This window comes from Anolis carolinensis, chromosome 6 (genome assembly GCF_035594765.1).
Source record: "Anolis carolinensis isolate JA03-04 chromosome 6, rAnoCar3.1.pri, whole genome shotgun sequence".
Taxonomy (NCBI): domain Eukaryota; kingdom Metazoa; phylum Chordata; class Lepidosauria; order Squamata; family Dactyloidae; genus Anolis; species Anolis carolinensis.
The window spans coordinates 106,310,469-106,334,672 of record NC_085846.1 but is presented as its reverse complement, the minus strand read 5'-3'; the positions used below and the strand labels follow the sequence as shown (position 1 = coordinate 106,334,672).

General features: G+C 40.3%; 1 protein-coding gene across 2 annotated transcripts in view; it reads right to left on the bottom strand.

The window, feature by feature from the left end:
- The window catches only part of adarb2 (adenosine deaminase RNA specific B2 (inactive)), a 396,595-nt gene that overhangs the window by 240,594 nt on the left and 131,797 nt on the right, over positions 1-24,204 (bottom strand). The gene's annotated exons all lie outside the window — the stretch shown is intronic.

The window sequence follows — 24,204 nt, the reverse complement described above, 5'->3', positions numbered from 1 at the left end:
TTACGTTCTCAGTTTTCATCATTCTACTCAGAGAGGGGACAGGTCTTTTCTGAGTTAAAATACAGTATGTTGACCCTTGGATAAGTAAGTAGACCCAGAATTTTTGGGTCAATATTTGTCTATAATTTCTAGACTTATACATATAGTAAGGTAAAGGTTTTCCGCTGACATAAAGTCTAGTCAATTCCGACTCTGGGGATTGGTGCTCATCTCCATTTCTAAGCCAAAGAGCTGACGTTGTCAGTAGACACTTCCAAAGTCATGTGGCCGGCATGATTGCATGGAGTGCCATTACCTTCCTGCTGAAACCGTGCCTATTGATCTACTTACATTTGCATGTTTTGAACTGCTAGGTTGGCAAAAGCTGGGGCTAATAGCAGGAGCTCACTCCGCTCCCCGGATTTGAACTGCTGACCCTTCAGTCAGCAAATTCAGCAGCTCAGCGGTTTAACTTGCTGTGCCATCAGGGGCTCCTATATACCCACAGTACTTTCCAGTAAAAACCATTCAATTTAGCTGGGAGCTGGGAAATCATTGAACAACAGGTGAAAAACATAAATGCATGAACAAGCATTTAGTTCCTTCTGTGAAACACTTTTGATGCTGGTGGCTTTCTGATCCTTTTCTTCTGTTTACTGAATTTCTTCCCCTGATCCTGTCTTATTTGATTAGCACAACAGATAGGACAGGGCCACTGAGAATGCATTGCACTGTCATATTCTCTGTGTGCAACGGACAAAGATTTTTCATTTCATACATCATTTACAACTTGCTCTAGTGATTCCATAAAGCCAGTGTATATTCCCTTAGCACACTGAGTGGGGAGAAGGAGGTGATCTACTTTTTCTTACTCTTTCTTTGACAACCGCCCCCAACCTTTGCCTTTAGACAGATAGGACAACACGGATCCCATCCATTAAGCATTGCAGCCAGGTAAACAATCATTTCCATAGGGACTGCACAGGTTCCTCTGCAAACGGAACCCAATGAAAATGGATGGAGGCTGTGCAACGTCAGTACTTGATGAATTACTTTACACATCAAGAGTACCTTCACAGACCTAGTTTCATGAATGTGAGGGCTTGATCACGCAGAATTGCTTAAGAACTTCATTTAAGAACCAAGTGATGATTTGAATATGAAAATGAGCCAAATGGAATCTAGGCTCTGGGATATATTTTTCATATCATGTCCAGTGCAGCACTTCCCTGTAGAATTATATTTATACTTTCAGTTGCAAATTCATCAAGAGTACACTGTGGGAACCTAATGTCCGAAAACCAGTCTACCACTTTCTATCCATAGTAGGATGTGGCCTTGCTGTGTCGATAATTCATGAATTAAACCAATTAAGAGGAAAAGCTGCTTGTTTACAGTGAATAAGTTTAAGATGGAGATATTTTTAAAAGCTAGTGCTTTCTCAGCCAAAGTGGACAATAAAAGAATAGTGCTTTTGCTTCACAATAAATACAAACAACAAGAACAGCATATTTACTGCCTTGCTTAACAGAAATGTGAACTGGAGTAATTACCTCCTGACTAAATTAAATGCACTCACAGACACAATTATATAAAAGAACTGAAAAGACAGAGAGATTAAATTAATTTTTCAGTCAACAGACACATCAAACACTAATGTGCACACAGAATCATATACTATCAGTTTAATGTCACTGATGTGTATTTGATGAATTAATGCTTCTACTCTTACAGACAAGAAGGAAAGAGAGAGGAATTTTTAAAGCAAATGGCCTGACATCTATTGTAAGAAACTACAACTAATGTAGCACAGGGTGAGTATGGACAAGGATAAAATAAAAACTAAAATCAAATCCACACAAGATAGTGGTAGAACAGGGAAGATTTTAAAAGTAAACTGGGAAAACTGGGGCTATACTATGTGGTTGAGATTAATGATAAATGAATAAATGAAAATGAATATACAAAATTGCCAGTGATGTTTTTTCACCAGATTGGAAGCTACAGCTATCAATGAGCAAACGTAGAATGTATCTATGTATTTATTTACTTCATTTATATCCTGCCCTTCTCACCCCGAAGGGGACTCAGAGTGGCCTTACAAAAGTGGCAGCACTGCGATGCCATGAATAGGTAAAGGTAAAGGTTTCCCCTGATGTTAAGTCCAGTCATGTCTGACTCTGGGGGTTGGCGCTCATCTCCATTTCTAAGGCAAAGAGCCAGCGTTGTCTGTAGACACCTCCAAGATCATGTGGCCAGCATGACTGCATGGAGCACCGTTACCTTCCCGCCGGAGCTGTACGTACTGATCTACTCACATTTGCATGTTTTCGAACTGCTAGGTTGGCAGAAGCTGGAGCTAACAGCGGCCACTCACACTGCTCCTGGGGTTTGAACCTGGGACCTTTCGGTCTGCGAGTTCAGCAGCTCAGAGCTTTAACACACTTCGCCACCGGGGCTCCAATGCCATAAATACAATACAATAAAATAAAGGCCACTGAGAAGGCCCTGTTTCTCGTTTCCACCAGTCGCACCTGCGAAGGAGGTGGGACTGAGAGCAGGGCCTCTCTAGAAGATCTGAATCTCTGAGGTGGCTCATAGAGGGAGATACGCTTGGACAGCTAAGTTGGGACAGAACCATTTAAGGCTTTATAGGCTAACATCAGCACTTTGAATTGTGTTCAGTAGCAGATATCTCCAGAAATGTTCACCTTCTTATATGGTCATGTTGGAAACATGCCTTTATGCTTTTCCCCATTGACTTTGAATCCTCTGGATTGGTCAGAATGTCTTTGGGTCATGCTGAACAGATCTGATCTGAACCTCATCCAAATCGGTTTGAATCAGTCGTTTTTGGTTTGGGATTTGCACCCAAAGGGTGCTCACCAATGCGTCATCTTCATCATGGAAAGAAGTGACAAGTGGAGTGCCGCAGGGCTCCGTCCTGGGCCCGGTTCTGTTCAACATCTTTATTAACGACTTAGACGAAGGGTTAGAAGGCACGATCATCAAGTTTGCAGACGACACAAAACTGGGAGGGATAGCTAACACTCCAGAAGACAGGAGCAGAATTCAAAACGATCTTGACAGACTAGAGAGATGGGCCAAAACTAACAAAATGAAGTTCAACAGGGACAAATGCAAGATACTTCACTTCGGCAGAAAAAATGGAAATCAAAGATACAGAATGGGGGACGCCTGGCTTGACAGCAGTGTGTGCGAAAAAGACCTTGGAGTCCTTGTGGACAACAAGTTAAACATGAGCCAACAATGTGATGCGGCTGCTAAAAAAGCCAATGGGATTCTGGCCTGCATCAATAGGGGAATAGCGTCTAGATCCAGGGAAGTTATGCTCCCCCTCTATTCTGCCTTGGTCAGACCACACCTGGAATACTGTGTCCAATTTTGGGCACCACAGTTGAAGGGAGATGTTGACAAGCTGGAAAGCGTCCAGAGGAGGGCGACTAAAATGATTAAGGGTCTGGAGAACAAGCCCTATGAGGAGCGGCTTAAAGAGCTGGGCATGTTTAGCCTGCAGAAGAGAAGGCTGAGAGGAGACATGATAGCCATGTACAAATACGTGAAGGGAAGTCAAAGGGAGGAGGGAGCAAGCTTGTTTTCTGCTGCCCTGCAGACTAGGACACGGAACAATGGCTTCAAACTACAGGAAAGGAGATTCCACTTGAACATCAGGAAGAACTTCCTCACTGTGAGAGCTGTTCGACAGTGGAACTCTCTCCCCGAGGCCGTGGTGGAGGCTCCTTCTTTGGAGGCTTTTAAGCAGAGGCTGGATGGCCATCTGTCGGGGGTGCTTTGAATGCGATTTCCTGCTTCTTAGCAGGGGGTTGGACTGGATGGCCCATGTGGTCTCTTCCAACTCTACTATTCTATGATTCTATGAAATGTAATATAAAGCAACTTAACTTTATTGTAGAATGAAATAACAATATTTTCCTCTTTGGCTTTAATACTTGTATTTCTATTATTCAGATATTTTCTTTGCACAAACAGTCAAAGCATGTAGGAAGGAGTTATTCTTTTAGGTTAATTCCACTGCAGCAATTATGCATGTTTGTCTATTTAAAGCATTTGGATGAAAATAGATATATGGCTGTTTCCTATTCATAGCCACCTGGGAGCAGAGGTGCCAAGTGTGTAAAAAAGATCAGATTAATTATTTTCACTTATGTAACTGGTATATTTATATTCTCAAACAGCATGGATGACGGCATAGTTCTTGTGTCACTAACAAGTTATTTACAGTTTCCCCACATTCCGTAACTTCTATTTTTCCTAAAATTATTAAGTATACTACCACTATTATTTGTGTTTAGACATATCATTCAGGGACCTTCCACACAGCCATATAACCTTGAATATCAAGGCAGATAATCTACAATATATGCTTTGAACTGGGTTTCTGAGTCCACACCCATATAATCCAGTTCAAAGCAGATAATGTGGAATTTTATACAGCTGTGTGGAAGGGGCCTCAGTGGCATCAATGAGTCCCATATAAACTGGCTTGTGTATGTACATACAACATTATTTGTTTTATTGTTTGAAAATATCCTTTTTGTGCTTGCAAGCCCTTGGCCATTCTCAATCAAAATAGAACACCCAATGTTGTATATGTATATGCACAATTCAATGACACCTTGATTTTCCATTTGCTCGACGGTCCTTGAGAAATCTAGATGATAAATGGTGTTTTTGCCAATTCATTATCTTGTCTTTTTCCCCTTCATCATTCAACCTTTTTATATTTAGTAAATTTTATGTTTTAAGGCAACTGTAGACAGAAGGCCAATTTTGCCTCAATCTTCATGTGAGCCACAACCTAGAGTTGTCAGGTCAGAAAGAGAATTGGGCTCTTGTACCTTTAACGGTTGTGCAGAAGAGGACATTTTATCAGCTGGTGTTTGCATAACAAACAATACATGTTGAAATTTCCCTGCCCTTTAAAAAACAGAAAGATTGGGGACTGGTAGGAGGGAAATGTGGGATTCTAGGGCTGTACAAAACATAATGCTCAAATATATAATGTATCTTCCAGGGTGTGTGGAAATGAATGACTTCATGATATTGGGAAACAAGGGGCAGCAGTTAATGTAGGACTTCCACTTTTGGTAACAGATGCAAAACTATCATAATGAAATTCAACTTTAAATATTTTTGAGACAGAACAGCCTACTGCTGGGCAGTAAATTTTGCAATATTCCTACCAATACCATTCCAGCACGGGAAAAAAGAATTATAACCAAAGTTTTTGTAACTAATAAAAGCTGTCAGCTTAAAAGGTTTGACAGGAAGAGGATTCCATTGCGGCTTCCTGCTCTTACTTATCCACAGCCACTGCTTCTCTTAAATGGCTATCTAAAGCTTGACAAGGGAGAGATAAAACATCCAACTGATTCTTTTTTCTTGAAAACATCTGAAGTACATTTCCTACAATAAGGGAATGCATGAGATTGCCAAGCATATGATATTGTTTAGCGGTCAGTGTAAAAATTAGGGACTCCCCATGTGTAGTATCTCTTCTTTGCTAATGTTGAAGCACGTAGCTGATAAAGTCTTCATACTAAGGAATCTGTGCTACATTAAGGTTTTGATTTGTTGGGAGGTTAAAATACTGCTCAATAGATACAGTGTTCATGATATGACCATAGTTATTTGTACTTATGTTTAATCTCCTCTCTCCCATCATCCTAAAATTAATGAAATGACATTCTGTAGGCCTAAGGGGATAATTGCAAATTTATCTGCTGCTTCTAAAAGGAAAAGATACAGATAAAGGGACCTAATTTACCTACTAATTAGAATTCTCAGCTGTGTTACATGACCACCTTAAAGCAAATTTATAGAAGTCTTCTACAATTTAGCATTTCAGCAGCAATGTGTAGGCATAAAAATGGATGAGCCAGATCTTCAAATTTATATAAAAGACAAAGCTTTGTAGGACTGAAAATTGCCCCAGGGGCCATCTCATTTAGTACCCCACTACTACCCAGACCATGATGTCTAATTCAAATTAACAACAGGATGATGGAATTTGTGTGAAACAACTATATACATTTGATTGTGATTACATTAATGATTTATTGTAGACTTTTGAATGAAATGGAATGGCCGAATTATTTTCAAAAGCTGGATCACAAATATTTTTGCAATGTTATCAGTGGCCACCTTTCTCTTTTAGCCCTACATTTTGCCTACAAAATGGAGGCACTAACTTGTTTTCCTCACATGAGTGGATAATAAGCTGAACATGATAAAGTATCAAGCATTTTACAAACTGAAAACACTACATAAATGAGTGACATAGTTCTGTTTTCATTATTGTTCCAAATTAATACTTGAAGCAATTGTTCTTCATCCCTTTCTTTATATATATATACTATCTCTTCTTAAGCACTTTTAATCCTCTGGAGCAGTCAATCATTATTTATCCCTCATTATTCCCCTGGGAATATACAGTATGATTCCATTGTCAGCAATGGAAGGATGTATGCATTAAATCCATATGTAGTGTTAGCATCAGCTTTAGTTACAGATGACAGGATAGCACAATGGATCTGCAAATAATTGTCCTAATGTGACGGGGCAATAATTTAAAGCTCCCTTTCTGGCAGCAAGAGCATATTCTTTTTCTCTGGCCTCTGGGCTGGCAGTGATGCTGTAGGGCTGCTCCAGAGCTGCCACAACTGCTATGGGATGTGGTTCGCTGTAGCTTTCCAGCCACTTGGAAGCTGGAGGAGAAAAGTGCTCCCACCTCCAGAGGTGGTCAGGAGAAAGGGAGAGGGAGCCGTGATATTCTGTTGCCTTATTGCAAATAAAATGCCCCCTCCCCACTCTGAGCAGTCTTTCCCAGGCTTCTTCCACACAGCTGAATAAAACCCCATATTATCTGCTTTGAACTGGAATATACGGCAATGTGGACTCAGATAACCCAGTTCAAAGCAGATATTGTGGGATTTTTTTTACCTTGATATTCAGTAACCTAAAAGAAGCACTGGTATCCTCTGTTTCTGGAAATACCAAAGAGCCACCACGTCTGCCATTTTTTGAGCAACTATTACAAAAGACCAGAATCAGGGGTACGGCAGATAGATGTACCACAAGGACCCATGTATAAATTAACCTAGTTTGTGGGTGGGTGCATGGGGGAGGAACATGATGACTTTTGGTTAAAGGTTTCAACTTATGCATAACTACAGTAGAGTCTCACTTATCCAAGCCTCGCTTATCCAAGCTTCTGGATAATCCAAGCCATTTTTGTAGTCAATGTTTTCAATATATCGTGATATTTTGGTGCTAAATTCATAAATACAGTAATTACAACACAACATTACTGCGTATTGAACTACTTTTTCTGTCAACGTTGTTGTATAACATGATGTTTTGGCGCTTAATTTGTAAAATCATAACCTAATTTGATGTTTAATAGGCTTTTCCTTAATCCCTCCTTATTATCCAAGATATTCGCTTATCCAAGCTTCTGCTGGCCCGTTTAGCTTGGATAAGTGAGACTCTACTGTATTTATGATAGGTAACATCTGCACTACAAATTTTAATTAGTTTTTATAGCAGGCTAAATTTCAATCTTCCCAACCCACCTATTTCCTTCTCATACAGACCCATCATAGTACACAGTGACAGCCCTGGGATTCCACTTTACCTGTCACAGTTCCATTCTGTAACATCTTGGGATTGACTTGGCTCATTTTGGGGTAGGGTGGTGGTGGGTGTCTCTAATCCCTTCCAAACTACAAATGGCAAGAATGTACAAAAAACAGCCATGGCAGCTATAGTGCCATTGCACTGTATTTCTGTAGTGTGAAGAGGTTCTATGTTTCTTAGGGAGAAAGAAGTTTACCTTACAGCTATGCCTACTGCTTTTTCTTCTATGAAGAACTAATTGTCCTAGAACAAAATGATAAAACTGACAGTGATGAATGAGCACACACACACACACACACACACACATACAACTGGGGCAAAATTTCCATTTGTGTTCCAGAATTATGGATGGAAAATATGATTTGCTTTCTCCTGGTTGTGATTTTTTAAAGCCTCATATTCCCTCTGTTCCAAATATGAAGATTTGTGAGGATTTAGAGAGGAAGCATTGGAAAATTGGCCTCCATCCCCAATGTAAGCATATGAATATCCTCGAGGAAAGGCTTAGGAAAGTATCAGCAGAACTGTAGTAACTGAACACTGGTCTGCCACTGAAAAAGCACATTAATTTATGGGCTTGTTTCTTGTTGGGTTACTAATTTGCAGAGTTGTCCAAGTGTCCTGCTTTATAGGGACAGTCCTCCATTTGAAGAGCTGCCAATGGACAACCTTTTTCTGTACTAATCTTCTATTTGAAGGCCTGCCCATGTCCAGTTTATTTCTGTCTTAAAGATTTAAAAACCCTAAGAGAAGAGAGAGCAAGGGCCTTGAAGCTACCCATCTATTTCCATTACCTGGACTGGAGGCATACACATTACCTGGGTTATAGTCTTCCCAGCTGTATTCCTATTTCATTTATAACTATAATTTCAAACTGTGACACACATCCATTTCCTTACCTGAATGTTGCCAATAGCCATGCATTCTTTTGCCTTTTAAGAGTGCTGCATTTAGTTTCTTTCTTAGATGATGCATAAGCAGTCACCCTAAATTCACAAGCAGACTTGCTCACTATAGGGAAAGATGCTTGCACGTCAGCTGTTCATAGTATGGCTGGCTGCTTGGGAGGCAAGGGATTTCAATTTGATTCTTCTTAGGATCACTTTTTCTTTTTCTAACTGCCCAACTGTAGATTACTTCTCCTTTCCCTTAGCTTCACCTCACAAATACATGCCATCTTTATTTATGGCAAAGCTCTCCTTCCAGTTTTGATATACACCCGCTGCCTTGCCTCACAAATACATCAACTCCCAATCTTTATCACCCACATTATATATCAATGCCTTCACAGCATTCAGTTCTCAAGGATAGCACTGTATTGAATGGACTCCCCCCCCTCCTCGCACACACCACTATTTCATACACTGCAAATTATGCTACTGAAGTATTATAATGCAAACAATTCTGTTTCTTAAGATCCTAGGCAATTGAGATTTATTGTTTGAGTGAGGAGCTAAACGGAATTATTTTTAGAATGAATATCTTGTTATCAAGGGAGGGGAGTCCTGGCACATGCACCGAAAGTAAGAAGTAATGATCCATGATAAAGTATGCTGAATATCAAAAGTGTTTGCTAATGGGCAGATCCAGTGAAGTGCAGAACAATTTTCCCAGGACAAATGGCTGAAGCCCATTTGTTGAGATATATGTCAAGAAGACTTGAGAGGGAATGAGGTATGATGATTTTTTTAAATGTCAGGAGCGACTTGAGGAACTGCAAGTCGCTTCTGGTGTGAGAGAATTGGCTGTCTGCAAGGATGTTGCCCAGGGGATGCCTGGATGTTTTTTTTTTTTTGGATGTTTTTACTATCCTTGCGGGAGGCTTCTCTCATGTCCCCTCATGGGGAACAGTAGCTGATAGAGGGAGCTCATCCGCGCTCTCCCGGGTTGGATTCAAACTGGCAACCTTCAGGTCAGCAACCCAACCTTCATGTCAGCACTCCTGCCGGCTCAAGGATTAAACCCACTGCACCACCGGGGGCTCTGGTATGATGATGAGACTATTGGACAGGGCTGGGGAGATCCATGTTCAACCCTTCACTGAACTATGAAGATCAAGTGGTGTGGTTCAACCTCTTAACTGACTTCAGAAAATTGTTGGGATAAAAGGAGTGGGGAACCAGGCATAGGGACAAGTCTTTCACGAAGTCACCACACTTTTAAACTGACCATGGTGGTTGCAGGATTGTGAGAGATGTTCACATTAAATAACCTTCTAAAGCTTTCAGTAGCCCCCCACTGAAAAGGGTAGCCATCTGCTTCATCTCATTTGGTAGGGCATCTGGAGAAATTTAAGCCTGCTCTTATTCAGTAGATGACCTCAAAGGAGAAAGAGGATCTTGAAGGAGGGAACCCTTCACATTATTCCCCTGAAATACTCCCATCTGAACTTTTTATTCTCTAGAAGAAATTCTGTGAGTATTTATGGACTTAACTTCCAAGCATGGATGCTCAGATTATTGCGTTTTGCATTTTTAATTTCCAGTCTATTATAATGCAGTGACTCTTCAAGTAACTACTGATCTCCAGTGATGTCTGTGGAGAAGAGAAGGTGGGCTCCTACATGAGGATGAAAGACATACTTGTCTCCCTATAATGTTGATTGTTGGGATCCTGAGCAAAAGAAATTCTCAGCACGACACCCACTAAACGCAGTTCTTCAAGGGGAATTGTGAGACTTAAAGGAAATCTGAAAAACTTCTGGTCCCAAACACTTTGGATGAGGGAGACCCAACCTGTATTGTGTACAGGGGTAGCCCAAATAATTTTAAAGCAAGTAAGCCAAGCCAGTGTTTTGTTTTTCTTCTCTCTTTCTCTCATTCCTTTTCTCACACCTTTCAAATAAGCAGCAAGCTACCTGCAACAAATATAAAGATTTCTAATTCTGACTGACTTGAAAAAGCTTGCAGCGTTTCCTGTACTTTTCTCAGGTTGCTCTCACAGCTTCCTCTCCTTATTGTTGACATTGCCCTGAAACCATTTCCACACTGGTAGAAGCTTTACACTGTTTAGTAACAGTTTCCAAAAGGTGATAGAACGGGAAGTGAGCATGCTTCTCTCTCTGCCTCCACATTTACTGGAGGTTTAAAAATACCAAAGACTCTTCCAAAATGAAAACACTGAACTAAAGGTTGTTTGAGTCCTGAGGGGTGGAAAGGTGGGAATGGCAGTGTTAATGGTTGGCACAGCAGTGGGCTGGCTGGCCCACAAAGAGCAGCATTTTGTACTAGATAAAACTTTCTCTGTCCTCAATGCCTTCCATTAAGAGCTGTGTCTCACCTCAGGTAGACTCCAACTTGGTGATTACTGCTCCCTCCCATAGAGATGAACAATAGGTGAAGTCAGTTCCTGAGAGGTAAAGGTCTATCAAAGCAGATGGGATGAAAGTCAAAACAAGCTCAAGGAGTCAACATTGGGTGGTGAGGAAAATTAAAAGTAGGGCTAAGTCAAGCTAGGACTGGGGACAGCAAAAGTGGGATCGGTTTGCATGTAGCTTCTAATTTCAGACTTAGGCTGGACATTCAAACATGTCCACTTCTGCTCATCAGCGAAAGTGAGACATAAACCCATACTTTACAGTTTTAGGAATGTCTCAAAGCTTAGTTTATTTCCTATTGTAGAAGTTAGAGCTATGCATTTTTGAAAGGATTAATTTCATAGATTTTCAAATTTGGGCACCACAGAGGAGGACTGATGTTAGTCATTGGGGTGGGTGGAGGAGCATTACCAGTGACCAAGCAGTGTAAATATGGTTTTATAAGTTTTAGAGTATGGCTACATTTCTTATACAGAACACAACCCTTTATATTTGGAGGTCTTTCAGAGGACAAGTCATCAGTTTGACAGATTCCTATATTTAAAGTGCTATCTAGTCCACACTAGTTTTTAATAAAAAGCTTCTGGGAACTGAAATACAAAACACCTAGAAGATGAAAAGTTGGAAGTTTTGGTGCTTTCTCTCGGAGTTAGTCTACAAATGTTGTACAATAGCCAAACTCCCTTTTCAAAGTTTGTGAAGCTCTGTCAGATCTGAAGACCCCATCTGTTTTTTTTTCGTGTCAGGGACAACTTGAGAGACTGCAAGTTGCTTCTGATGTGAGAAAATTGGCCGTCTGCAAGGACGTTGCCCAGGGGACTCCCGGATGTTTTGATTACCATTCTTGTGGGAGGCTTCTCTCATGTCCCCACATGGGAAGTAGGAGCTGACAGAGGGAGCTCACCCGCTCTCTCCAGATTCTAACCATTGACCTGTCAGTCAGCAGTCCTGCCAACACAAGGGTTTAACCCATTGCACCACCGGGAGCTCAATGAACCATCAGTTGAAAGAATCTATTAGGGTACATAATACATCTATGAGTCAAAGTATGAATATTCCTTATTTCAGGGAATATTGTCTCTAAAGTGGAAGATACATGAGCAGTTTATTGTGGTCATTTAAAAAATTAAAAATGCAACTGCAGGTGGCTGTGAATTTTACTGAGGTTGTTTGTATGGGGATGGTTTAACACCTTTCCTCATTCCTGAATTAGCTAAATTAAATCAACTTAATAACAATGCTGAAAGCAATAGAGAACAGTTTGGTCAATAAAAGGCCTGTAGCAAAATGGTGAGCATCCCTTCTTGACTTATGATTCAGATCAAATTTGCTGGAACGTTCAAACAAATGGTTTTCCTTCTTCTGTAGTCTGGATTATTCAGACAACCCTTCATTTCAAGCATTTGCTTTGCACTCTTGATGATCTTTAACTTGAGTCAGCATGCCACTTCTATGGAATGGGTTCCTGCTGTGCACCAGAGAAGTGTGGGTCAAAAGAGTGCATTTGTGGACTTGTTTAATGGATCATATCCATCCTTCAAACTTTGGCTTTGTATGCCTGGTGATCTTAATGCTGATTCATCTCAGTCTGCCCTTTCTATGAAGTGGATCACTAGAGTGGACTAGAAAAATGGGTCAAAGGACTGGTTTCATAGTGAACCTCTGCCCCTTGGCTTGGCACTTCTAGTGATCTCAATGTTCACTCGTTTCAGTGTGGCCTTTCAGAACAGTTGGTTCTTTCTGTGGTGTGGGCAATGTAGAGTTCATAGGGAATGGTTTGGGATTTGTCAGTTAGACCTCCTCTCTCAAAAACCTTTCTTTGTAGTCATGTTTTTTTAAAGTTAAGTTGCTTCAGTTTGCCATTTATGTGCAGTGGGTTCCCACTGAGGAATTGCAAAATGTGGTTGAATAGTGTCTTGTGGGGATCAGATTGAAATATTCTTCTGCAATTGTGATCTCTTGGAAATGACTTCACTATTTGCTTTAATGTGAAATGGGTTCCTCTAGCCCAGGCATGGGCAAACCTTGGCCCTCTAGGTGTTTTGGACTTCAACTCCCACATTTGCCCATGTTTGCTCTAGCCTCTATTTTGACCACAAGACATATTGGATGTCTATTTGAGAATGATGGCTGTCATGAGCAGTGTATGTGACAAAACTTCGCTCTCAGCATAGAACACATGTATCATCACATAAATCAAGATAATACATTTTATTTGAGATTCAGTAGATGCTTTGTGATTTAATTGCATGCTTAAATATACCTAAAATCTTAGCATGGGATGATGGAGGAAGAAACTAGACATAGCTGGCTCTGCCGGCAATAACCTCTCTGCCTATTATAAATGCCCATCAATTCCTTTGGGGCTAGGTGAAGGCCCAGGGAAAAAATTAAGAGGAAAAATGGGAAAAGACAGGATTTTAAAACATGCTAGCATGGAAAAATACCCCTCTTCCATTTAGAGTGGGGGGTAAACGGGTACGTTTACTTGGAAAACCGAAAAGTGAGATGAATGTATTTGAAATACTGGGAGGGCTATCAAACACAAAAAAACCAAGGCTTGTTTCTGTTGTCTAAAAAGAAGCAGTTCGATTGCTTAAATTACAGGAATGTTGATTCTGGTCTCAACTTTAAGAAAAGATGTCTTTTTGGTGAGAGAGGTTTCACAATGGAGTCAGACATCTAGGGCTGTTGGGAGATATGGTGGATAAATTGTTCCTCACTTGAAGTCTTCAAGCTGAGAACTGTATGATGCTGGTTGTGCTAGTTCTGTCAGATTTTTACACTGCTTAGGAGGATTGAACTGGATTGCCTGCAAATCCCCCTTGGTCTATGCATTCTTTGATTTTTACTAATCCTCAGCACTTTTTTGGATCTTGACCAGTTTTGCTGGGTACTCTGCAGTATATTCAGCTATAATAACCAAACACAAAATTCATCGTTGGGATTGCGAAGAGCACTCACCCTCACCGTCATTTGCTGTCATTCCTTTTGGCAAGAATGAGGGCTTATTGTAATCCAGGAAGAAGCAAAAAGAAAAGAAAGACAATTGTGGAGCTAACTGTTGGCAGCTGACTTGACACTGATGCTATGCTCTGTGAATAGCAACTTCCCAAAGAACAAAACCAGATGCCCCCTGCAGAGACGGGGATGGAGAGAAGAGGAAACACCTGCACTTTTCTTGTTAGCATCTGCCAAAAACATTGTTGCATTGTAGTCAGGTTGAAAATGCTCCCTGGTCTCCTCCCAGGCAGCAGAATAAACATATCAAGAACTTCAGCTATAGGAATCAAGATGCCTTCTGCCTGACATTTGCATGTGGATGAAGGCATGTTTGACAATACTGCAGTATAGAAGAAACCAGCAAGATAATCTGGACCTTGATAAAATTGGGATTCCCCCACCTGCAAGAGGGGAGGGGAGAGCTATTTGCTCACCTCAATAAATGAGGGCCCTTTAAGTTGAAATAGTCCCTGCTGGGACTATTTTTGGGGGCCCGGTTACATTACTTAAGGCGTAGTCGCTTCTTTTGACTCCTATTCAAATCTTTTCCTTGACATACCAAAATGAAGATTGAGAGAAGTCGATATTCTGAGGCTAGAGGGACGATTGCCACTGGTGCTAAATCAAGCTTTCAAATCTACTTTGCCTTCTTTTCTCACTTCTATAATTGCACTGTGAGGTGGAGAAAGGACATGATCTAAGGGATAATACAGCTAACTGGTTAATAATTATAGAACAGTTTGAAGCAACTTCTTCATTTACTTGAATTTCATATTATATTACACCTGGGTTAGTAATTCCTACCCTGGGGAACCCACAGGGAGCTGCCCTGGGCCCCAAACTTAGAAAAATAGGAGTGAGAAAAATTAGAAGTCTACTTACAGGTTGGTAAAAACATTTTTAAATGTCTGAAGGCTGTTGGATTCCATTCCCAACTTATTTATCAACAAATACTGACACTACAATGATGCAAATGTGATATATATGACAATGAGCAGCCATTTGGGATCATGTAGTTAAATGTTTTTATAAACTGAAGTAACAGAATTTTAGGCTTGCATGTACCCATGCGGGTAAAAAAATCAGTTTTGAGTATTCTTCCTTTCACTGGTCATATTTTCAGTATGAGTAAACATACATTCAATAACCAAGTACTTGAAAGGGAAACAATTTTTTCAGTTTCCCTCTGCTCTGAATTTTGTCATCAACCAGTACTTACATTATCTTAAGCATATAATAGCCCTATTGTAGCTCTACTTTAACTGCAAGTTATTTTTCCAAGGTTTTTAAGGTTTACTTGTTTTAATTGCAAATCATATTATATTGTTCTTCTCTGCCTAGGGGAAGAAAGGAAGCATAGCAATTTAGAAACATTACAAATGCCTACTTAAGTGAGCACCTTTTCATTAGTGAACATTAGAGTCTCACTTCTCCTTCTGGAAAAAATCTTAATGTGCAGAGAGATCATAACAATCAGATATCTTGTGCTGATGACATCATATGATGTCCCTTTTAGTTCCCTTCCAAACTATAAGGGAACTATAAGACTTCCAAACTATAAGACTGTAGGAAATCTATGCAAAGTTGATTAAAAAAACCATATGAGAGCTATCTCCATTTAGAAGGAGAAAGCCAGAAGAAGATGCAATAACACAAGATCAGTGCAGCTAAATACTTTGTAAACACAATATAGAGAGAGGGGAACATTGTGCTCTGTTTCCTCAGATTAAATATATCTCGTCCTTAGATTTATACTGGCACTTTATGGCTTCTGCAAATGACTGTCTCAGCATCACAAAGTAATTCCACCCTGTCATATTTGTCTTTGGAAATTGTAACAAATTATGGTGATTTATAACATCAAACTCAACTCTCTCTCTCCCCCCTCCCTCCAGACGGGAATGTCGCCCGATGGAAAGATTCTGGGCCATCCATTTATTCTGTGTGGTAGGTGACAGTGAAACATGTTTCATCTCTCCTGCCTGACACACTCCTTTCCTTTGAGGGGAACCTGTCAACATAACTCAAGCTGTCAAGGCACCTTTTGCAACAGGGCTTGAAACAAATCTAAAACCTCCACTACCTGCATGCGTACTAATGAGGTGTGACTGGCTTTTCCCTGATGGCTGGCCTCCCCGAATCTCCTTGCTTCTGACCCTGGTGGTCTCTTCTCAGTCAATAGAAGTCAAGGCATCATTTGTCATCCTGCTAAGGGCAGGTGAGGATGAGAGCAGAGAGAGAAACACTGGGAGGGATGTAGGGAACAAGCGCCTGTCTTTGGCTGATGTTTTTAACTCTTCATTACATTAATTCACTCACTCATTAATTAATTCACTTACTCATTCAACTGATATGCAGCTTGAAAACATTATCATCATCATTGTCTCCAAACTTTCCCCCAATTTGGCACTAAAATTGAGTTGCAACATTAAAAACAAATGTAGCTAAAAAGTAACAGCATGCAAATGTTACAGTGCAATTGCACAATCATAACATTAAAACAAGAGCCAGTATGATGTAATGGTTTGAGCACAGGATTTGCAACTTTGGAAATCAGGTTCAACTCCTCGCTCTACCATGGAAACCTACTAGGTAACATTCACTGTATCACAGTCTCTCGGTCTCAGAGGAAGGCCAAGACACCCTCCCTCTGAACACATCATGTCAAGAAAAGTCCTTAGGGTCACTGTATGTTGGAAATTACTTGAAGGTACACAACAAATTAAATCAAGTTAAAACACATTAAAAACAAAAATAAGTAGTAAAAGTACAACATGTTTCTGCTGAAAAATCAATACTCAACATCCTGTTGGAATACAAAGGGATTCACCTGCCTACAGAAAGTTAATAAGATGAGGGCTACTCTATTCCCTCCGTGAAGGATATTCCAAATGTGACATTATAAACAATTATATTCAATGTAAAATTAAAGTGACAATAAAACTCCCAGATTGAAATTTGAGAGTTGTAACTAGCAGAGACCCTTAAGCCCACAATGTATGGCCTATATTCTTATTATCTTCACCCATGGGTTACATTAACAAAACAGGCTGTCCTCTTTTATAAAAGTATGCATCACACACATCTGTACACAGAGCCACCGCCAAATTGTCTGGATCCTTGTAGAAACCAAAATTATCACTAAAAGTGATGGTGCTCGTAAAAGGGTCTCTCCTTTAGATAGTGGGGAAAGGTTAATGTGATATTTTGGTTCACAGGATTTAAAGAGCTACCAGTAAGTGTCAAAGTAAATGTTGGGAACATCATGATAAAAGATTCCCACGGTCACTTTCCCTACTGGATGTCGACCTCTTCAAGCGTCAAACAGATTCATTCTCACTAAGGATAAAGAGAAGACTTCTAGTACAATGCAGGACAGGCCCTAAACCTATTAAAAATTAGGACATGTGAAAAAATTTCAGATCATGTAAGTATTGTTTTGATTCTCCCAGTTGAATGCAGATTTTCTTTATTGATAATATGAGCCAGGGGTCCATGGTTGATGTCTGTTCAGTCCTGCTTGCAGCAGGAGCAGCAAAACAAACTGTGTGCATAATTTGAAATGTCCTTGGCATGCCATACAGATGCAAGTGGGATCCCTCTCTAGCTTGTTTCTCTTCCAGCAAAGCAGACCAGAAATCCAGCATTTGTTTTAGGTTTACTTTCCAAGTTTTTCTATTCTGGTGAGCATCCACAGGATGCCCTGGAACTGAACCCCTGAGATCTGGAGGGCCCACTATACCCCTTAAAATCCACATATATTTGCTACATCCTGTAGCTATTATGCACTAACTGGTCCACAAAGGATTGCTTATTACCTAGAGCTCAGTGGCAAGCAGGAAACATGGGGAATTTTAACAGCAATAAGACAATAACCTCTCTCCTGTGCTCTTCCTCGGCAGCCTAGGTTTTGTTAAAATAGAAAGTGAAGGAACCATAACCTCAAACATCTAGCAACTGTGCTTGATGTAAATGTGTCAAGTATTAAATGTATCCCTGTATTTTAGCGCTGGAAAGAGACAGCCTCCGTCATTCTGCTATATAGCAGTTATAACCATAATGACACCAGCAGTAGCATTCAAGAGTGCTGGCTCTGATGTCTTATGGCAGCCGGTTATTTATTATCAGCATCACAGACATAATAAAAAAGTGGGGAAGGGAGGGGGGCAATGAAAGAGCAAAAATGAAAGCCACCAGTTTCTTTTAGCGAAATATTTCATGAGAGCGTCATCCATAGACTCAGGACAAAGGTTCCCCAGATCTCTGTGCAGAGGAATACACTTGGAGGACACTAGGTGAATTGAAATGTGCCATGAAAAATAACCTAACATGTGGGATGCATACATCATCTTCACTGTAGGGAGGTCCTCTATGACACTGCTACGCCCTTCACCAAATAGACAGTGGTATTGTCCCCCCAGGAAAATGGGAAAGAGCCTAATACTGAATCAGGCTGCTGGTTTGACTATATAATGTTTGGCAGCAGCTCTCTGGGTTTTCATAAAGCATCTCTGCTAGTCTTCTCCAGAGATGCCACAAGGTGCACTGGGATTTTCTGCATTATAAAGCATGTGTTTTACCACTGAGTCACAAGCCTTTTCATTAGAATGGCATGTCTCATCTCTCAAACTAGACAGAAAAGGGAAAAGACGCTGAGAGATACTAGAATGCTTTGCTAACTGATTTATCCTGCCACAACAAGTTGCCTGATAAGTGTGCTCTAATCTATTTAATAACATAATTTACACCCCCACTGTGTCATACATGTATTCAGATTCTCTCTTCTCTCTCTCTTTTCCACACAGCCACAGAGAAGTATGGGATGTGCAGCTCTGAAAACCGTGAACCAAGCATCAAAAATATGGTAAACAGCAATTGACTTTAAGAGTTTGGAAAAAGTTACTCTTCAGTACCAACTGAACTGAGTCTGGAATGGTGGATATAAAAATATTTATGCAATTCACTTGTCCAAAGACCAGTATGGACAACAGTCAGAGATAATGGTAGTTGTAGGTGAATGGTTTTTGGAGGACATTTCTTTTTCTTTCTAGATTGTATATAAAAATATGTTCGGACCTGATAATATTGAACTTTTTTTTTGTGTGTGTCAGGAGCAACCGGAGTTGCTTCTGGAGTGAGAGAATTGGCCGTCTGCAAGGACGTTGCCCAGGAGACGCCCGGATGTTTTGATGTTTTTACCATCCTTGTGGGAGGCTTCTCTCGTGTCCCTGCATGGAGCTGGAGCTGGAGCTGATAGAGGGAGCTCATCCACACTCTCCCCAGGTGGGATTCGAACCTGGCAGCTTTCAGGTCAGCAACCCAACCTTCCAGTCACTTAGTCCACTACGCCATCTGGGGGCTCCAATATTGAACTGACACACACACACACACACACACACACACACAGTTATTGGCATTGAATTTTGCCGGTTGTTGTAAGCCGCCCTGAGTCCCCTCGGGTGAGAAGGGCGGGGTAGAAATGTTGCAAAGAAATAAATAATAAATAAATAAGTTATTTGGGGTTTGTTTCCCTTTTTCTGCTAATATAGACAATCTGTTTATTCCTAAAAATTGGCAGCTGGGGAGTGGGGGTGAGTTCCTTCAATTTCTCAACTTCATTAAATATATGTTACTGGGAAATTTTGAAGTGCAGGCACTCATCATTATAAAATTACATATAGTTCTGTTGATCCATTGTATATATGTAGATGTATGTATGTATGTACACCTTACTAACCTTAAGAGAGCCATCACAGAACAGTGAGATTGGAAAGGACAGTGTAGCTCTTTGTATAGGGTTAGATGTTTTGCTGGGGAAAATCCATGTCCCCCTAGTTTCTCTGAAGACTTACCACCTCATCACACGGGCAAAATTCACCGTCCTATGACAGTTTCCCCTCAGTTCAGGGACAGAGCCTGCCGGAAGTAGATCTATGTCATCTGATGGGATCCGGCATCCTCTGTCCTTGAACTGAGATGAAACTGTTGTAAGAGGGAACAGTGAGAACACGGGAGGCTTTCAGTGTTCTCATTGAGAGGAATGGAGGGAAGCAATGTGTCGACGCTTTCCCCCGTGAGATAAGGTTAGGGGCAATGCGAGTGATGTGGGATTCAGGGTGTCGATTCACCATGCTCCCTGCCATATTCGCTATGATCCATGTCGAATCACCCCGCTATCACTCACAATTTTGATTTCAATTGGATGAGGTTCTAGATAAGTATGAAAGAATGGGGAAATCTGGTAGATGAAGTGTGGATGAAGCCTTTGTTTCTTCTGATGGAACAGTCCTTTCATTTTCACAGTATAAGCCCAATCTCTGCTAATTACTGGTACCAAACGATCTATAAATTTGCTTTTTATCAACATGATATCACTGTTATACATTTTAATGCATTCAGTTAGATATGCATAAAAGGCCAAGAAAAGAGTACAGTTACCTGTTACATATATGATTCTCTAAATTCTCAGATCTAGGAAAGTGGTAGATTTCATGTAACCCAGATCTATAATGTAAATTCTAGAAGCAGGTATTTCTGTGAGAGGGTTACATTAACTATGCTAAGAAAGCAATTTGCAGAGATTCTCCTCTTTTGTATTGCTTGGAAGCAACGTATTTTTTGCAGTTGACAAGTGAACAAAAACTAATAATTGAACTGAACCATCTTATCTACAAGCCAAGCAGATAATTAGAGGTTTAACAGACAGTTTGCATTTAATCAGAGCATAAATGCTACACTCTCTGTGTTGTTTAGGAACAAAAAAGGCACTGCTTGTTTGTTAACAGGAACGTATTTCAACAAATGTACACCTGATACCCAACAACCACAATGATTTTCATTAAAGATATAAATCCTTGTTTGCCTTCTTTGTAAGAAAATCAGAAACCACAAATGTTTTTATCACTTTCAGGACAATTAGAATTTTGATTTGAAAAAAAAGGTGTTTTTGGTGCAAATTACATATACTGTACAAAATGAGTAGCTAAATTATGATGGCTGCTGACAGTGCATGGACTTGTAAAAATCAGAGCCATCAGACAGTTGTCTGTTTCTTTTAGATCGATCAGTCCTTCTATAGTTGTGCTTCGCCTCGCAAAAAGGAGAAAGACACTCATTTTGCACAAGAGGCATCTTGTTCAATTTGTGGAAACTTCAACAAGTACTTGCTGTCTTCTTCTCTTCCTAGAGGTGAAAAATATCCCAGGGGTTAACAAACTCTCACAGTCTGCTCTCTTGCTATGTCAAGACAGCTTGTCTCATGAAGAATTAGCAATTTAGCAAGATTTCTTCACATCCTTAGATTACAGTCTGTTCTCTAGACCAATTCAAGATTCTTCCAAACATCAGACAGAATTTCTTGACAGTAAGAGCAATGGAAAGAATCACTTTGGGGAATGGTGGACTCTCCTTCATTGAAGGCTTTTTAGCAGAGGTTGTAAAGTCACCTCTTAGGAAGCCTTAGCTATGTCTTCCTACATAGCAGTGGGTAGGACTTAATGGCCTTTTGGTCCTTTCCAGTTCTTATGTTTCTGTGATCTGGTTGATCATTGTGTGAATAGAGTACTGGACTAGATAGACTCTTGACCCACAGCATGTCTCTTCTTGTGTTCACTCAAGGACAGAAAACTTGATACAATTATGATGTATGCACAGCGACAGCAGGGAATTCCTCTGTTAGGAGTACTGATCTGTCAAACCAAGATGTAGTATTTGCTCTTGACAGATATTACGGCTACATAATGCAAAATTTAGCTTGTCTTGAATTGGGCTATCACCACTTCATTAAATGTAGCCTGTTACAGGTTTTTGCTTTGCCCTGTCCTAGATTTAGCACGAAAGCTAACACAACCAAGGGCTCTTTTGCTGATCACCAAAACGATTAATTTCCCCATAGCCATCACTTCTGAAAGACTGAGGAACAAGGCAAAAGAGGTCAAGTTTTAAGCAATCCAATTATTTTTTTCTTGAAATAAAATTAGAGGCAAACCAGAGTTTCAGTGCAACTCAGTATTAGTAGCCAATGCATAAATCATGATTAATGGCACTGTAATGAGCACAAAATGAATTAATGATGACTGGCCACTTATTTTAAAATTATTCACATTCTTTATGTTTCATCTTAACCAGTCGACAGGATCTAGGCATAGGCTATATACTTCAAGGGGAAAAAGTTATATCCAGCCTCTTTTATCTACAGCCATGAAGGTAAAATGCAGTGGTGGCCATTACAATGAAACATTAGCCATGTGTGGGGATTCGAGGCAATACATGCTACCTTTAATGCATGTTCAGGGTTCAGAGTCATAGAGAATATTACAAGTACATGGAAACAAACAAGCAAATAGCGTTTGCATACCTGCAGAAAAACAGGAAGGTCAAGAAGCTAGGACAGAAAAATATGGGACATTATATATAGCCAATTTTTCTTTCATGCATTATTCTAATGCAGGGGTGTCAAACACATTTTCACTGAGGGCCACATCACCCTTATGGTTGCCTTCAAAAGGCCATTTGTAATTGTAAGACTATATAAATGTAAGTATGTTGCCCTGGCATTGAAAGCCTCACAAGTCATATAAAATAACGTGGCAGGCTGGATTTGGTCTGTGGGCCGTGGACACAGTTCATACGAATTTCTGGTGGTCTTGTGTCCTACCTAGAGGAAAGCTACATGGATGAGGAGAGGGAAGATGAAAGCCTAGGCAGCCAGGAATTAGTGGTAACCTTTTCTTGGAGGCTGGCAATCCTGTCTTGGATTGAGAAACCAGACCATACCATGTGGATCTTGTACTAGAGGCAGAGATATTGTATCGTTCTGATTGTTTAAAGTGACACCAGAAGGATCAGTTGTGGTTTTTCTTCTTTCTTTGTTTTAAAAAAGGAGAGCTGGGCGGATGTTGACTTGTATGTGGCTATAAACCAGCACAGCCAAGACAGTCTCTTTGCTGCAAGACAACACATCCAATATCTCTGCTTGACATTGTGTTACATTCTTGTTTTCTCATTTCCTGACCTTTGGCTTGTTCCTTGAGCTCTTGCCTTTAGCAGTTCCCTGACTGGCTCTTAATTCTTCCTCAACTACTTTTTGTACTGAGATCACGGACTGCAGCAACCATGATTTGGCTGTTATGCCCCTTCTGAATCTGAACCTCCCCAGTTTTACAGGGACTAAAGTCTCACACAGTATCTTTTTGATTTGCTAACATCTCCTTCTGTAAAATAAAATTATGCAGAAATGATTATAGCTTGGTACACTTCAGCAACCAGAATCTTCAGCATGTGTGATGAACAGGTCTATATAGGACCCTGGGTGTTACAATCCCAAAGGTAACTTCCAAGCTGTGGAAGTAGTCAATGTTGACGAGTTCCTATAAACATAAAGAGGACAGGGACTCCAAATGCATTTACAATAATAATCAATAAATATGTCACTTCATTCTGACCTAATGCATTTTCCTGTACAGGGAAGGTATTACAACCTACAACTGGAAGTAGCCTTATTAGCACCAGAAAGGAAGCAAAGCTCTAGGGATAGCAATAGTATAAAATACCTAATAAACTTGCACTGACATTCCATCTGTGTTCATTTTGTTGCCAGGGAATGAGAACAAGAGCTTTGTACAACATCGAGGATGGAGTCACAACCTCCGTAAAATCCTAATGCTTCTTTTCTTGCCAAATTCTTTAGGCTTGGGAGAAATCCATAATACGGAATCCATTACGGAGTAACTAAAAGGAATCCATAAATGTATTATGTATGTAATTTTGCTCCCTGTAAGGATCTGAGTGTAACCGTCACTTTAGAAAACCATAGCCTTTGGGCTAGAGAAATGAGAACCACAAATCAAGCAGCAAAGCAGTAAAAAAAGATTAATACGTCGCAGTATATTGGTGGGCAGATGATGTTCAGATGCTGGTCTTAAATGGACCCAGCAGGCTCTTAGAAGATGACTGAGTTCTCACATTTTTGTGGCAAAATGATACCCATTTGTAACAAAGTTCCCGCTATCACTGAATGCTAACTGCTAGCGCCACTTTTTCAAGTAATGATACTTATTCCTGACAAAACCTACAGAAAAGCAAGGAGTTTCCTTGCTATTCTTAATTCACTCCATTAGGCTTCTGGATTGCAGGGGCAAAAATGTCCCTGCTGTGAAAATGCTCCAGAGTTCAATGTCTCCCAATACAATGGGGTTGAGCTAAGTATGGGAAGTGACTTCACTTTG